Raw genomic sequence first — 14,268 nt, forward strand, 5'->3', positions numbered from 1 at the left:
ATAGCTAAATATTCTAAATGTAGATAATTCTGTAGTTTCAAACCAAAAGTTATAATATTAATTCTATTGCAACGAAGATATAAATAATTATTGCAATTGAAATATAATTATATTTATATTACAAGCAGTGTCTGCCAAACTTTTTAACTCCTTTACTTCTAAAGTCATGCAGTCTCCATTTCAAACATCTATTCTCATGATTCACTACCGCAAGGCAACGCCGTCAGAATGCAATTTATGTAGTCGAATTTTGATTTTAACAGAGTCCCAGAAACTACTCCACACATCGAATTGAATGTTGGTCAAGCCATTCCCATCCGGATAGCGAGCTCTATTTTAAATACCTACTCAAAGATATTATTAGTCTACCATTGATTGTATCAATATTAATTAAGATATTCACATATAATTATAATTATATTGCTTCATTTCCTTCCACTCGCATAAAAATACTGAAATAAATTTCGCAAAGTAAGTATTTAAACATATACCGCATTTCATACATCGTAAAGGCTAGAAAGAGGTTGTATTCAATAAACAAGCCTTATGAATGAATTACTTTGAAAAGGAAAATATTTACCGATCGAGGAAACCACCTTGTGTACTTTATTGTTTTGAGAAAGTATTTTTTCGCAAAACGGATGAAAAACTGTGTGTTAACATGATATTATTCGAAATATGATATTTTTTCATTAATATTGATTTTATATTACTAAATAAATATTTGTATTTGATGTCAGATGTCGATTTGAATTTTCTCTATTTAACGATTTAATAACATGCTATATCATTTTCCTTGCGAGCAAGACTCTCCTTCCCTAGCGGTCTTCTGCTCCTCTCGTGGCTGAATTCTTCAGTGAAGGCTCCAGTAATCACATTTACTTGGTCACTCTAGCGCACCGATGCTACCCAAAACCACAAGTCAGAACTATTAATAATTGTCGACAGCTGTCATTTTATCCTGAGTCTCTGGATAATTATTAACAAGGTCGTTTCGTTCTTTATTCAAGATATTTGGTGTTTGGCGCCAACGCTACATTTCGATTGCATCATCCCTTTTCTATACACAGTACAAAAAATGGAAAACACTAATGTTTGCACAAGCATATTTTGCCTGACAATATAAATCCTTCTATATAATGGTAAGACGTGACATCATATTTTTGGCGTTCTCTGTACTTATACCATATTTCTATTTCACATTCACCTTTGCTACTAATAATATACAAACTCATCCACTGATTCTAGATAGACTGTATTTGTTGAGTGTAAATATAACATATGCATATACAATATGTTGTAATATAAATCAATAAATGCCGCATATATTTTATGCCTACGGTGGCCGCGCGGCTTAAGCGTTGGACTATAACGCCGTGGCTCCCTGGTTCAAATCCATGGACATAATAGGTTGAGCAAGTGACTGACATCCATTTCTCGTAAAAAACTAAATCTGTCAATACAAACCTCTACTCTGTGGAGGCCCATATGATCCTATTAGGATCGGACATGGTCGAAAGAAAATAGCGAGAATATTGTATGTGTTGATAAATTTTAGAAAAATATATTGATATAAAAATAAAAAATATTATGTATTATATTTTTCCAAAGATACAAATGTACACCTGTTCTTTTTCAAAAATGATTTATGATCTCAATTTTATTATAATGTCCGGTCAAGGGTGGTCCCTCCCAAAAGTGAATATTATATATGAAAGAAGTCAATGAAAAGTTGAAACATTTATTTTATTGTTATTAAAATATAACAAAAAATATGCCATATTTTACCTGTTTAAGTATTATAACATTCTGAATTATAAATTAAAGCTATTTAAATCGACAGATATGAATCGATGGAGCGCGAAAGCACAATTTGAACGAACATAATGTTATATAAATTTGAGGATGACAATGCCGCAGGCTATTATTTTAATATATAGTTAATTTTGTGTAGTTGATTAGATAATATTAGATGACATATAATTTTGTAATAACATTATTTAAAGGGTTTTTCTGACTTTTCTCGCCCGGGTGTTTTGCACTCCTAACACCCCCGATTGGCGCGTCCCTGGTCCGGCGATATTTACCAGAATTTTTACGGAAAATTATGGAAATCATCTCCAAAAAATTGACCCACAGAACCGATAATAAATGGATTTCCGATAGGCTATATAACAATACAGTCGGTAGATTTTGACGCAAGGTTTTGAATGTGTGAGTGTCCTACGAAAATTAACCTCGCATTATAGACGTGCAATAGTGTGTGTAATACACCAATACTAAATGAGCGTCAGCAACCGAGAGCAATTGTCAGTATTCAACGTATGACGTATTCTTGACACGTGTTTAAGTTATCCCGTATTATTCCTTACTCGAGATCGGTTGCCTGCTTCTTGATACCCGTTAGGTATTTCAGTTCGCTGGATTGACCATATGTTGCAGGAAATGAGGCGGCTATTTTAACAATGTTACATATTGTAAATAATTCCTATATCAGTGTTACAATAGATAAATAAATCAAAAATATTCCTCTAATTTACTTAAAAAAAATAGATATAATTAAATCGCCCTTTATATATATTTTCATATATAATAATATAATGCTTACTTTTTTTTATTATCAATAATATTATTATATACGTGTGTTTATCTTAATCGTGAATTTATCACATAATTTATGTGCTTAATTACGCATCTTATCCACACAAAATAAAACAGTAGTTATCGTAGTGTACTCTCTACATTTATATCCTTCATATATAATAATAATAAATCATGGTAAGTACATATGTAGAGGTGTTCATACTACATGCGTTAAATTAAACCATATACCCTATTGCCGATCCCATAAGCCTAAGATACAAACAAAATAACACTAAAATATAATATATATACGTACATGTTAAAGTAAAAACATGGAACCGCGATATTTCATGATATTCCTAATATCAGTTCAGTCAGAGACGCAAAATATAATAAATGTTACATATTATAATAAAACAAAACATAGTAGACAACTCGCATACATTACTAGTTACCATAGATAATATTATGGTTTCCAAACGTCGCGGACTCCATTTCTCATACTATCTGTGTGTGACGTTTGAACACACAAAGTTGCTGCGTTGAACATGTGCTACTTTCTATGAAAGTTTTTGATTCCGTCTCTACTCATTACGAAGTTTTCAAAAATAAGCCAGAGCCGGTAACTGGCTGCGAATTAAACGGAATTAGTTCCTACAATAAGTTTCATGAATGTTTGTGACCGTTCTACTGATTACTTCCATAGAGCGTATTTGTTCAATTTCGGGAATCCGACCCATCATCGGCGAATACGAAAGCATGGGACAGAGATGGTGGTGATTGAATATATGCATTATCGTTAGTTAATTAATTTAAAGCATATATTTTGCAGAATTCCATTTTACGAAATAAAATCAAATTTATTTATTTTACATATAATGAACATAACAAATTATAAATTTAAAGCGTTCACGTCATGACATAAAATAAGTGTTAACAATTTTTTAAATAAAAATAACAGAGAAATGTGAGTTAATAATACAATAAGTAACAAAATAAAAAATAAAATAAGAAAAGAAATTACATCGTTTTTTTAATCGATACCTATTACGGTTGTAACACCATTGTAAAGACCAGGGAACTCAGAAATAATGGGAACTGAAATACATACGGGTAAGGCGATAGCAGGTTACCGACTCGAGTAAGGAAGAATCCGGGCCAAACTTACACACGTGTCAATAATACGTTTTACGTCGAATACTGAAAACTGCTCACGGTTTATGCATTTACGCTCAAATAATATTGGTGTATTACACACACTATTGCACGTGCATAATGCGTGCTTTATTTTTCGTAGAACACTCACACATTCAAAACACCGCTTCAACATGCAGCGTATTGAATATAGCCTATCGGTATTCTATTTATTATCTGTTATGTGGTAAAGACTATTCTGTCATTAGGATTAAGAATATTACTTAGAACCCTGATTATCAACATATCACTACCTGAAAGCAACAATAAAATTAAGTGAATTAAGTCGATTTTGAGATAAGTATGCTAATCTGCTGCTAAAAGTTATACTTTATAATGAATTCCAGGGATTTAAAAAAAAATAAAAAACCGCTGTTGCATTTTTATTAAAATTGTCATATAACTTCAAACCCCATTGCCAAAAATTCTATCAATGTTTTTTTTATATACCGCAGACAAAATATAACATAATAAACTATTTCATTTGTATGACGCAAACATTAGAATTACATTATTTTGAAACTAGTATTTTTTACTTATTCCACTGTTGCTTTCAGGTAGCAATATTGATATCGGTTGGGGAAATAATTATAAACTTATACGTAGTAATTGTTTTTTTTTTTTTTTTAAATACCATTTTTGGGTAGACGCTGCGTGACTCCTGGATATAGCATCCAGATAATAAACAGATGACGGCTCAGGTACATATTCAATAAACAGATTTTAATCATTCTGCTCACAGCAGCCAAATAATAATTAATGATCAGTTATATATTTTTTGGTACCCAGTTATTTCGTGAAACAACAGATTACACACTTTAGCTGTAACTGATTATACAATACAATAATACAACTGTGATTTATTGCTTACTTGGCAAACTGGGATTCGTTTTAAATTGCCCCAGACCATCTGTTGGTAGTATTATAGGATTGCTATCGCGGTTAGGGAAGGCTTGAACAAGCGGTACTGTCGTGAACATACCAGGCAGCTTCGCCTGTTGTTTTCAGCGGGTGGAGTTTCCACGGCCGTCGCCCTGGCGAGCGGTTCGCCGCCAACCAACCGCGTGACAACTTTTGACAATTTCCCACCCCTATAACTTGTGTACTAATATGATGCGGCATTTATTAGTTAGTTACTGTAACCTATTTTATATTGAACTGTATCTTTTTAACTAGCTAGATTTTTATAGACATAGTATCATCATCATAATCAGCCGGGGTTGATCCACTGCTGGATAAATACCTCCCTTAGCTTCATCCACCCTTCTCGGTCCAAAGTTCTTTGCTGTTACGTACATCTACCGAAATATATGATTTCGTCTATCCAGCAGGTTTTAGGGCGTCCCTGTAGACGCATAGTGCCCCAGCATTTATCCAGCGGTTGTCCAATTGCCGAGTGACATATCCATCTCATTGTCATTTCATCTGCTTATCGACTTTTATCACATCACTGACTCTTGTTTGCTTCCTTATTCATTAGTTTATTTTGAGATCTTTACGCGTCATGCCCAATATGCACCTTTCCATGTCACGTTGCGCTACTCCTAATTTTTTGATTTCTCTTACATTACCTGGTGTCCTTATGTGGTTTCCTATAAGCTTATTTTAGAACTTCTAACATATTCTGTAAATTGTAGTTTTATATTAATGAAAACAAATACGTATGACTGAAAAAGTTTAGTGTGCACCATTCATAGCGGATCTTAACAGCTTGAATCCACCCTTCGCTACTTCACGATGCCCTATCTTACGATATGAAGTATCAGAATATTATTATGCCTGAGAAATCTTTATATAAGTTTCTTACCTATTATAAAATATTATTGTAATTAAATCGTTAATTGAAACGTAACAATTCATCGTAACTGTAAACAACCTCTTGACTCGATGATAACAATATAATATTATATACAGGCATATTTTGATGGTAAAATATTTACATAATGTACACCTACGTATTACGATACCGTACCTGTATTTTCATTTTCAAAACAACGTCATTATCATCTCGTAAATCTGAAATCGTGGTTATTTCAGCGGTGAATATTCACAGATATGAAGGAAAGCGGTGTGCAACTGAATCTGAGGAAAATTGTGTATTCCACCCCATGATGAATTCGCGTGTATCATGAATTATAAGGTTTAACGCAGGCATATGTCTACGGTTCAAACACTGCTTCAAGTGTGCATGCTTTCACCCGACATATAGTATAGACTTTATCATACGTATTTAGCGTAATTTCTATGAACATAACGATATTTTTATTTATTAGTAGTGAAGCTGTTAAGTAAAAATCAATGTTTCTGTACAGATAGTCACGTCAATACTTAGTTACAATAACGAATTGAGGAATTCTGTACTTGTATCCTTGTGTCTCGGTTATTTTCCCATTCTTTAATTGAGTTAACGTCATTGTTCATCATCCTGTCAGTCTAAGAAATTTTAAAGATGCATCTATACAGCCACAACTTGAAATCTACAACTATTCGTGACATCTCCCGGTTAAACACTGATACATCCATAATATTATAGGAAAGTATTAGGATAACATGAATACACGAAATAAATTAGACACTAAGTACCAAAAAACTGAATCTGAAATATAGGGGTTTTAATGAATAATTCGTTTATTTTTCAAACACTTTCATTAGCATTTGAATATATTTAACATCCAACCTTGATATCCTTATAATACAATTTATAATTAAACATTGTAAGACAGACACGTTTGAATAACGATATTTTAGCAAAGCACTACGTTGCAACATTAGTTTCTTAAAAAAAAAAGGACTAAGTGCTATGATTTATTTAAGTCTCATGACATATACCAAACGGCACTTAGTGCTTATTTTAAAAATAAACATGCTGCCTCTTACAACCAAAGCCATCCTTGAATATTCGTAGACGCTCTTTTATATGTTTTGGCACTTAGACATGTATTTAGAGTATTGGCGGTGGCACATAGGAAATGTCTGCATAGGTACACACTTTTTTTTTTGATTTTCGGGCACATAGTGCCTATTTTATTTCGTGTATTCACATAACGATGAACCATACGTAGTCTTAGATCTATTTTAGGGTCTTGATTGCTCTCAGTTTATGAAAGGCATTCCTTACTATCTCAATTTTTATTATCTCCTGAGGCTAAGAGACACATTTAATCGGTTCACTATTAACAAAAAAACATCTAGGATCATAATCATTCCATATTGTAGATTTAATTGTGATAATAATATTAAGTTATATTTTCTATCCGACTGAAATTCCCAACATTTATATTACATCTTGCGCTTGTATGGGTTTTTGTATCTTTCCTACGAATTCATATATATTTCATGGAAATACTCACTCCTTTTACTGCAGTTTCCTATATCAGATGAAACATCCGGTGCTCTTGGAAATTCTACTACCCGATACACATGAACCGCAGGCCGTGTGAATGACCTGCCAATGTTTTAAAATGGAGGATGTTACATATATATACGCCTGCGATAAATTTCACTTTTTATTTCGCGCAGCTTACGTTTATCATAATATCAAGAAGAAACGTAAACATATATATATATATGTCGTTTAACCCCGATCGGCAGAGCGTTCAGTTTAATACTGTAATATTATGTCAGACGCGTTTTAGTAGGCTGTAATTTTCAGGATAATCGTTAATAGGTAATTACTAAGGTAAGCCGAACTGATAAGAGACTTTTTAAGTACTCAAAGTACAAAAAAAAACGTAAAAACGTATATTTTAATAAAGGTAATACTAATTATTTGACCCCATTAATATGTTTAGACGCATAGCAACAGGACGCGTATCATTTTTTTAACGACGCGAAGTCAACCATAATTCAATGTGACATTCTGAACCCTGTCACACCCCGACATTGGGGTTTATTCTTCCGGCCATATGAGATCTGCAGTGCGTAGATCGCTTCTGTAGTACCGCTGCAGGCTAAAGATTCATGGCTAGAATTGTACGGAGTATCGTACTCTCTGGCGGCAGCCGGAACGCATCTCTGCAGTGTCATGTAATACTGTAAACTGTGAGGGTTTGTATCGCTTATTTGATGCCTCTAGAGTTTTATTTTAATATCATTCATATTAATCTTTAATTTTCGTAAATCGATTCTGGATATAGATTCTATATGGTCTCCATATAGTCTGGTTGACAAACAAACGGGCATGGAAGAAGAAGATAGAGAATCTTGCAGCTCAAGATTGTAATTTACCAGGTTATCGTGAGGTATGGTTTCCAATCCTGGCGTCCTAAATAATTTGAATTTACGTGCGCCTGTCAATTACCTACGTGGTCGCAGCCATGACCTATTGTGGGTCGAAACTGTTTCCTTGTGTCAAACCTACCAGGCACCATTAGCGAGGGGTGCAAGAGTAGTCAACGCGCTCCCCAAAGACATAAACATTTTCAGTGATGTGCTGTGCAGTGTATTTTGTTTTTGAAATTTTATTTTACTGTTTAAAATTGTTTGTTTTTTATTTTTTCTTCTTCTCTCTTGCGAGGGTAAGATTTGTTATAATGTAAATATCATGTTGTGAATGAACATCTTAAATTTAGATTTGTTATGACCACAATGTTTTGTTTTTTTTTTTTGAAATAAATAATAAGTCCTGGCCCAATACAGATAGTTATATTCTAATTTTATTAGAATCAATAAGAACATTAATTTATTATTGATTGGCATCAAATATCTGATAATGATGCTGTCATTATTATAAAGATATTTGATAGCTACGATTTGATACTTACGAGTAACTACCAGCATTTAGGTATATACATATATGATATGATTTTATTTATAATTTACTTACCTACGTATTTTCTTGCCATTTCCTTTTATTCCGATGGGTTTTATTACGTTTTATTTAGACGTAAATTTGATCTGAATACTATACGACCATATATTTCCGATACAAAATCCCACTGTAGATACGATACGTCAAAATAGTGACTTTCAAACCAAATTCCGTTCTGACTACAGAAGGTTACTTAGGTTTTTGTGAACCGTCTAAAAAAGCATTAGTTATACATCAAGACAACATATTACTCCTGAGTGTTTTATTCCATTTTTGTCAGTATTAAAAATGCAAAACAAAATATACATATTTGTATATACACTCTACTGACATACTGCCTGAAAGACATGCACACTACATATATCAGCAGTCAAACGCGTTCGAGGGACCTTAAAACATGTCATGGAAACATCACTCCCCCTTTACTTATTCTGCCGCTACATTGAGATGTAAAAAGGCTTTCATACAACATGTCAAATTTCCCGCCCTTTTTTTCGCGCCATTTCATGTTTCGCACTCGTATATCCGGTCGACATTGCTCCCCGAGACATTCATATACCGCGCGCGAAAGTAAATTGTCTATTTTTAGTTTATTGATTGCGCGTAGAGGGTTTTTTTGTTGGTCTTTTCTTTTTTGATCTTACAAATGTACATACATATTTATCTAACAACAACAAAATAATATAAATTTTAAGTAAAACGTATATATTTCAATATAAATTTGGAAATGGTATAAATGTAATATTACTTACATTATATTTCACAAGTTAGTTATTAATCGATAGCTATTTCATACGTTACACCTGTGCGTACTAGTATACAAGAAAGCTATCTTGATAATAGTGTGACAATCAAAAATATCAACTGACTGAAAACCAATTTAATATTCATAATCAATTGAGTAGCTTGATATCAAAGTAGGCCAAAATGCCATTTTTAACAAAATGCATCTTTTAATTGATTATTGTAGTGCAAGTGATGCTCTTTTCAAAAAATCAACCAAAAGTATCATAAACAGTACTTTTCATAGATATTTTTGAGTTTAAAGTTAATATGTTATATGAAAATCGGACACTTTTCACGCATGTTTGTGAGTCTCCTGTAAAATTTTATGTCACAGTTCGGTTATGAGGAATACAGCGGAAATCTCATTTTGAATATACCCGATATACTGGATTATTTGTAAGTTTATGTTGGGTTAGGTTAGGTTAGGTTAGGTTAGGTTTGGTTTGGTTAGGTTAACCTAAGAAATAATTCAGTATATCGGCTATTTTCAAAATGTGTTTGCCGCTGTATTCCTCATAACCGAACTGTACCAATTTTATAAATGGCATTTGGCCTACTTTGATATCAAGCTACTCAATTTATAGTATGCAAAAAATGTCACAAAACCTCTTCGTATAGTGTTAGATGAGAGCTAAGATCCAATAAAAAATATATATATAGTGTGTACATTCGTTCTTCACCGTTTGAATCAAAGAGTATGGACCAAATTCTAATTAGATGGGTTCATAGGAACATGGCAGATTGTTTTTTTTCAGCTCATGTTACGAGGGTGGGTCAATAATTCCTTAGAAAAAAGCATTAAAACAGGTTTTATTTTTGTATTTTTTTTTATTTCTCAACATAATTTCCTTGGAGCTCAATACACTTGGTTAGACGTTTCTCAATTTTTTTTAAACCGTCAGAAAAATAAGTTTTCGGAAGGTCCTCAAAATAAGCATTTGCCCGATCGATGACTTCTTCATTTGAAAAAAAACGTTGTCCACTTAGCCATTTTTTTAAGTTTGGGAAAAGGAAAAAGTCACTGGGGGCTAAATCTGGCGAATACGGTGGGTGGTCGACCAATTCGAACTTCAATTCTTCAATTTTAGCCATTGATCGTAAACATGTGTGAACACGGGCATTGTCCTGATGAAAGAGGATTTTTTTCCTGTTTAAATGAGGCCGTTTTTCTTCAATTTTGTTTTTCAGCTGGTCCAATAAAGATGCATAATAATCCCCTGTTATTGTTTTTCCTTTTTCCAAATAGTCAACGAAAATAATTTCACGTGCATCCCAAAATACAGTAGCCATAACCTTACCAGCTGATTTTACGGTTTTCGCCTTCTTTGGACATGGTTTGCCTTCGCAATCCACTGCTTTGACTGTTCTTTCGTCTCGGGAGTATAGTGGTGTATCCATGTTTCATCTACAGTCACAAAGCGACGAAAAAATTCATCCGGATTGCGTTGCATGAGCGACAACAGGGCTTTAGAGGCCACCACCCTACTGCGTTTATTGTCGACTGTGAGCAAACGCGGCACCCATCTTGCAGAAATATTTTTCATGCCCAATTTGTCATGTAAAATAGAAATGACGCTATCTTTTGAGATCCCTGTAACCTCAATTATCTCACTCAACTTTAATCTTCGGTCACTTAACACCATATCGTGGATTTTATTGATCATTTCTGGTGTAGTCACCTCTACAGGACGTCCTGAGCGTGGTTCATCCTTTGTTGATGTTCGACCACGTTTAAATTCACTTAACCAGTTATAAATAGTTGCAAGTGAAGGAGCAGATATGCCGTGAACTAAATCCAACTCATTTTTTATTTCCTTTGCTGTTAACCCTTTTATATTAAAATGTTTAATAACAGCTCTAAACTCAATTTTCTCCATTTTCCATTTTTCCATTTTCCACAAGCAATTTTTTTTTTAAATGTACGAGAAACACACAACAACCCGACCAATCTGATTGAAACTTCGCAGCATACTGAATCGGTAGTGCCGCTGCATGAAAACAAACCGCTTACAGTACTAGTCGCGCCACCTGTCGGCTTTTCTAAGTACTTATAGACCCACCCTCGTATAATGCAGTATAATAACATTTTTACATAGGAGTCAGTGTATGTTAAATCCAAAACAGCATTCTCTTTTAAATGTTATTTAAGAATCTTAAGAATTATTTAAGAAAATTTATTAAGATTCAAAAAGTGAATCATTACAGAAATATATTATGATAATGTAGGTACAATATATCTTACACAATTGATTAATATTCAATAAAATCGAATTTTAAACACTCTGGTTCTTTTTCGGAGATGTACCTATTGATGTTAATTTATAAAATAGTGTGTATTATTATTGGTAATGGCCACATTTCAAAATATTGTTTTGCTACATGCTCACTAAATACTTGATAACGCTTTCCATGTAAATAAAACAATTATTTATATAATATTATGGTGAATGCTTAGTAATAAAAATACTTTTCATATAAAATAATTCTAATTTATGTTAAATGCAATAAATAAAACTAACATTTATTTTCTTTTATCGACAGAAATCCGTGATAACCGCATTCCAGTGCAGCATAAATACCGACTTTGTAAGTCGTAAGTTAAGTTGTAAGTATCAAATGCTTCTTTATTAAATTAGTATACTTTGGTAATTCATTATATTTTTATTTTTTCACCTTGTTCGATCTTAAGAAGATCATAATATTAAGGGCATCCACAGAGTGGAGGTTTGTATAAATATATTTTTTGTTTTACGATAAATCAATGTTTGCCCACTTGTTCAACTTATTGGGCCCATACCTATGGGTCTAAATACATACTGAAAAACGATATGTATTTTTTTTGCCAGACCCGGGACCCACGATATTATAAGCCGACAGGTTGATTAATTCATAAGGTATACCTACATAATATTCTCAGTATTATTAAAATATAATAATATAACCTATCACAAATTATCGGTACTTAAAATAAATCGTATAAACATCGTACATTGCAACATTTTTGTTAGCGAACAAGTATTTAGCTATAGAAATATTCAAATTCTCTGCAATTAAAATATTTTTGTAAATAAAATACGTAAATGTAGGCCTATTATAATGGTTTAGTAAAGTACTTAAAAATGGTTTTATTATAACGACGATTTTTGTCAGTCATTCACTCAACCGATTGTCTTCTTGCGCTGGGTCAAATTGCATGTTGGTACTTTTGGTACCCGCGGGGTTGAAGTTGCGATTCACCCTATGAAAGGTATACATTTTACCAACTAGCCCGTGGGTGCCACTCAAGATTTTTTGTTTACACAGAACAAAATAATACGATAGAAATGCAAAAGCCAGTCTCCAATTTAACGGCTGTTTAGGTTTATGACTTAACAAGGGGCAAGCCATTAAATGCAATAAATTCAGAGTATCCTAAATGTACTCAAATATTTATTACCAATATTGAATGCGCGTTTCGTTTACGTGACAAACTTGTAAATTCTAATGGATTCAAGCTCTATACTATTCCATTTAAGTCGTTTTTTGTGAACTGGGTTTCGCCTTTCGGCATCTTCAGGTGTCGTGTACACTCACCAAATATATTATGGTCAATGTTATTGACACTAAATTTATATATGTATGTATGAGGATTGAGGTATGTAATATAATATACATATATATTATATTAGGTGAGTTATATATATTATATTAAGCGAGTTTATATATATAGTTTTTTTTTTCAAATAATGTTATAAAAGTAGGTACCATGTAAGAGTATTATTAAAGACTAATATCTCATTAGTTAACTCTTAATTAATTATTTTTCTTAGAATTGACGATTTACACCTCTTGACTGTAGTAGTTTTATTGTTTATAGAGAATAATGATCTATTATTAGGTTTGACGATTTTTTATCATAATATGCTATCGAGTGTATTGTTATTAATAAGATAGGGTGTTTACTAATTAGGTTTTTTACTGACACTTCAACTATTCATAATTTGTTTATTGTATTTTTTGTGACCTCTGACTAGATAGTTAGGTAATGGAGTTTTTACCAACTTTATTGTATTGATTTACTATATAAGGTAGAGTTAAGAGTGTTGTCAGTGTGTGTTTGCCTATGGTGAGTGTACACGACGCCTGAAAATGCCGAAAGGCGAAACCCGGGTCGCAAAAAAACGACTTAATTGGAATAGTACAGAGCTTGCATCCATTAGAATTTAAATTCAAATTCCATCAAGTACCTTCGGTCGATAGTATTAATATTAAACTTGTAAATATTGAAAAAAGGTAACCACACCTAGCAGGTAACGCATTTTTCATTATTTTTATATTCCCTGGTTATTTGAGATCTTAATTATGGTGGTTTATTACGTATAAAACTCTTTAATGTATTGCAACTAAATATGAGAGAATAAGTGTTAATATAGCAACAAATAAATCTGCAATATGAATTAGCTTGAGAATATATTGCACGGAAGGAAGTCTAACTATATTGTGAAATACTATTTGCAAATGGACCAATATTCAGCATAGGTACTATCCGTGGCTTTATCCAACTGACTTTCTCTTAGGTATGCTTACATACTACAGTCTGCCATATAGAAGAGATCTTTATTTAGCTACCTACGTATTTTTTTCAACTTATACGAGGTATAAATGAGAACTCTGCCATTCTGGATAGTGTTGACCTGTGTATCCCTGATAACTATCTTAGAAATAGGGAGCATCAGTTGTTTATTATCCCAAGGTGCACAACCAACCTGCCACCGGTAATGTAAATTGGAACGGCGATGACTGTGTTCAACCAAATTGTTTCGGGTGTTGATATATTCCACTTGCATGAGGTGAGTTTAGGTGAACGCTATTTTATAAATTCTTAAAATAGGGTACCTTAGCAAACTCAGTGTACT

General features: G+C 32.9%; 1 long non-coding RNA gene across 2 annotated transcripts in view; it reads left to right on the forward strand.

The window, feature by feature from the left end:
- LOC147074004 (uncharacterized) overlaps positions 1-14,268 on the forward strand; it is a 745,768-nt gene that overhangs the window by 702,997 nt on the left and 28,503 nt on the right. For both annotated transcript variants that reach the window (XR_015070354.1, XR_015070353.1), the window contains exon 7: positions 11,915-11,959. This is a non-coding gene — a long non-coding RNA (uncharacterized LOC147074004). The remainder of the gene's footprint in view (positions 1-11,914; positions 11,960-14,268) is intronic.

The sequence above is a fragment of the Rhyacophila brunnea genome, unplaced genomic scaffold (genome assembly GCF_057557595.1).
Source record: "Rhyacophila brunnea isolate RB1 unplaced genomic scaffold, BYU_Rbru_1.0 scaffold_17, whole genome shotgun sequence".
NCBI classification, from domain to species: Eukaryota; Metazoa; Arthropoda; class Insecta; order Trichoptera; family Rhyacophilidae; genus Rhyacophila; species Rhyacophila brunnea.